We start from the raw sequence: 4,518 nt of genomic DNA on the forward strand, positions 1-4,518 counted from the left end.
TGCCAACTGATTGCGGACCATAACGAGTGACCGAGTAACCGTAACACAATAATTCGCCGCTTTCTTTTCGAACTCGTCAGACACTACATCACTGGATAGAGATTGTTGAGAAGTGACAAACTTAGTATTTATTCTGTTTTGTTTTACTTAAGTATACTTAAAACTGAGGAAACGTTACAGTTTTGAGGACGAGAAGAATTCTCGACGTGCGTGGCACGCCATTCCAGCGCAAGAGGATGGAGTAAAAAAATAACCTCTGTTGTAGTCTTAGCAACCCTCTCTTCCCAACAGTACTAAATTCATCTTCTCTCTTACATACGTTTCCCATCAAATTCCAAGCTGACTGCGAAAAGACAAATATCTGGAAGACACTGAAGGACGATGGCAATCCTCCCTCCACCACTTTCGATATCTTTTTACGTTCGAGTTCTCGCGCTGATGACAGGACCAGGGAAAGACAGAGAGAGAGAAAGAGAGAGAAAGAGAGAAAGGGTAGGGAACGGTGGTTCAAGTGTCGACCCTGGATTAGTTTTTGCGAGGGTGGCCTCGATAGAGCGTTCCTGACGAGGGTTGGCGCGCGCTCGCTCCCACCAAGGGATAGGCGTAGAGGGCAAAGCGCGCAAAAGGGGCTGGCGAGGGCTTTCGGCTTGTTGGTAGAGAGGCTGTTTGTCGGCGGAACGGATGTCTAGGTTGGGGTAGGACGCGCCCAGAAGGTCGTCCGAAGGACGAGGATGGGGGTAGGGGTAGGTCAGCACCCACCTACGCATTTCGAATCGATACTCCTTCGATTTACCGTTTAACCCCAGGCGTAACCGCGCCTCACGGGGAAGGGGGGAGGAAAAAAGAAAAAAAAGAGAAGAAGAAGATCTTCACACCCGTTCCTCCTCCTTCGTGGCACACTCCGTTCACGATCCGTTTTAAACCTGAACTTTGGTCCGTTCATTGTCGTTCGATGGAACGATCGCGAAGCGTCTTACGCTTGTGCGGCGGTGGCGCGCGTCCTTGGAGAAAATAGGCGCCCGAAAAGGGTGAGTGTGTGTTCGGGAGGGCAGAGAAAACGAAGAACGAAAGGTGAAACGAACGATGCAGCGCGTAATGATTCGCTTGGCTCGACGTTGGTTAGTTTCGTCGATAACATTGACTCGAAAGTACTTTCGTTATTGACGAAATTAATTGAGGAAATTGTTATAATATATTTGTATTCAGTCGAATCATCTTTTCAAACGAACTTGCGCAATTTTTAATTGTGAGATCTATGGAATCGACAACGTCACAAAAAGTATTTGCTGATTAATGTTTTCGAATGCCCATGAAAATTGGAAACTATGGAAATAATGTGCGAAACTCATGATAGAAAAGAATTTCATTGGAAATTATTAACAATAATCAATCGACGATATTGGAAGAAGTTTTACATTTTTGTGTCTGACAGTAATACCATTTTTGTATTAGTTGATGAAGTTCGAGTAATATTTTCTAATGTCTATGAAAATTTGAAACTATAAACGTAATGTGCGAAATTCGCTAGAGAAAAGCTTCATTTTTCAATCGACGAATTGAAAAAAGTTTTTTATACTTTTGCGTGTAGCAAAATAAAACCAATTTGTAGAAACGTTCGCGTTCCACCAGAATTTAGATCTGCCTTGTTTCCTATCTCGGGGAAATATACTAAGGAACATTCGTTCTTTTTACGAACAGACAAAAAAGCCATGCGTATTTGCGAGCACGTGAAACTTCATTTATGATTTATTCACCATTTCTGGCACGAGTTTCTCGAACGAGTTTTCCAAAATCCGTGAACGGTTCGATCGACTTTTATTTCTTCTCGTTGCTTCTGCACGATTCTACTAATTGAAAGTTAGAATTAGAATTGGAAGAAAAAAATTTTTATCTTGTCAAAGTATTTAATAGCGAATTAACCGTATTAATTCAATAGCAAATTAAAGCGTCAAACGAAAATGACGATGCTCACCCCTTAGGGTAAGAAAAATTTTACCTTTCAAGTATACATTTTCGCGAGAAATTTATAAAATTACAAATTGATCGTTTTAACTAGCTGCGAAGAGTGCCAACAAAACTTTTGTTTCTTCTCGTCACGTGTTACGTTGTACACGTGTACAGAAATTTTTTCCTCGTTACTCTCGGTGCTCTCGAGAAAGATGCAACGTGCGTATTTGCGTGCGTTCAATTTTCGACCACGCAACAGGAGCCATCAGCAAACAGGTTATCGGTTTAATCGCGCGTGGCTCGTAACGCTCAGGCACCATAAAAAATGCACGAAGAATTTTGATTGCGTAATTTCACGGCTACCGACGGATACTTTTCGATCGTGCTTACTCATAATCTGCATTCGATATTTCGAATGCATTCTCGAAACCTCGGCGATTAAAGCCAGCTGTCAAACCATTTCTCTCGTCGGTGAAACATAACCGTGGCAATATTTTTTAACGTGGAAATACGCAGTCACAGTAGGTGGATTTTCTAGGCAAACTACATCGCAAATACATAGCAAAAAAAACACGTATAATCATAATTACGGCAATACATAGCAAAAAAAACACGTATAATCATAATTACGGCAATTAGATCGGTATAGAAATATCTAACGACAAATGGATCGAATGACTGATACAAACGATTTTTCTTTACAGAAAACAGGTCACGATAGAAAAGTATAAAGCGATAGTACGCACTCCCTTGTTATAAAAGACGAATAATTAAATAAGAGAGAGAGAGAGAGAGAGAGAGAGAGGGAGAGAGAGAGATCGAAGGAATGAAAATAAAAATAAAAAGCGTGAAAGACCTGTTTCGTTTACTTGGTCGAGGCGTATGGAAGTTTAAACGGAGCGGGGAAAAAGATACTCGCGGGGGAGAGGGAAAAGAGCAGTCGATGGGTAAATCCCTTGAAGGCGTGAGAGAGAGAGAGAGAAAGAGAGAGAGAGCAACTTTCCAGGGGAGCCCTTGCTTTGACGACATCGAACGATCGATCGATCGGTTAGATATACCGTAACGCTTTCCTTTTCCGTGACAAATTGACGAGGAAAACTCGGCGGCCTGGCGAGCTGGCCGAGAATAGGAACGAGATCTCAAATAGGATATCGGAGATCAGCCTCGGGCGTGTTCGATTTGTACACCGATTCGAGATGGCCGGTATGCCGCGCGCGCCTTCGATAAAATTGAAATCAAACGTATCTCAACCAACGTATCGAACCAAGAGAAAGAGAAAAGTGTAAAAAAACGAGTAGAGGAATTCGTTTGAAAGAAACTTAAAACGAAAAGAGAAGAAAGAGACGACGGTTTCGTGACCCATATATCCGCCGGGGCCTGTTCCCCGTTTCCGAGGTGAAGCTTGCGACATCCTTTATTATTCCGCTACACAATTGCCCCGTTCATTAAAAGACGGGCCGCGTCGAGTCGAGTCGTCCCTTTTCCACGTGACAGCGGACGTAGGAAAGAGGATCAACTGGCCGGAAGGGACGAGTGGGTAAAGAATCACGGGTCCTCGTGACACGCACACGACTACATCCGAAGGGGCAAAGAGGACCGGGATTGGGCATCGGTGAAAAGTCATGTGTCGTCGCGCGTAGAAACGCACGTACGCACGCACACGGTGCATTTGGCCGTCGGAGGGAACACGCACGTGCGTGTTGGTGATGACCACCGACATTCTCTCGCATGCAGGTAGATGCAAAGAGCGCGCGCGCCACGCTGCACGGCTGTTTGACGGCTGTGGCGGCGGTGGCGGGGAGGAAAGGAGGAAAGTTGCATCGAGTAAGCGTGGAGCAACGGTGGTGGCAGTGCGCGAACGAGAGCGCGAGGGAAGGGGCACGGGAGTACGGTAGGGGGCACCAAGAGTAGGAAAATTCAGGTCGCGCCTTGACATACTTGTACTTACCACGTGCATCGGCCGAGCGGCGCATGCGCGAACCGCGCCGTCTTCGATGCAGTTGCACGCGCGCGCGCCTCTCTCTCTCTCTCTCTCTCTCTCTCTCCTTGCGCTGCATCCCGCCAAAACCCAGAAGGTTCTTTTCGAACTTTCCACCACGATCTTCTATGAAAACTGCTGGAAACATCGATCGATCTTTCCTTTCCTCCGATTCCCTCTCGCCACCGTCGCAACGCGTCCTATCGCGTTGTTCCAATTGCCGAGAGAGGAGAACTCTCGACGCGGATGAATCACGTTCGTGATAGATCGCGCGTTGTTGGGGCACGGTGGCAGATTACGTTCGTGGAAATTGAATAACGACGCCTGCGCCGGGTGTGCGAATCAATGGAATCGGCCGATTAGACGGTACACGATCGGCGCGAGATGTTACGCGCGTAGTTTCAGGTTCTAACCTCTTGCGCTAGTAACTGGCCCGCGCACCATTACGAGTGACCAGAAATCGTATATAACAGTTTGTCTCCTTTTTGACTTTATCGATATATCACTGGATGGAAATTACTAAGAAGTAATAAATTTATTATTTGTTTTGCCTGAGTAATATTTAAATATACCTAAAACTGAGAAAATATTGC

The sequence above is a fragment of the Frieseomelitta varia genome, unplaced genomic scaffold (assembly GCF_011392965.1).
Source record: "Frieseomelitta varia isolate USP_RPSP 00005682 unplaced genomic scaffold, Fvar_1.2 scaffold_411, whole genome shotgun sequence".
In the NCBI taxonomy this organism is placed as follows: Eukaryota; Metazoa; Arthropoda; class Insecta; order Hymenoptera; family Apidae; genus Frieseomelitta; species Frieseomelitta varia.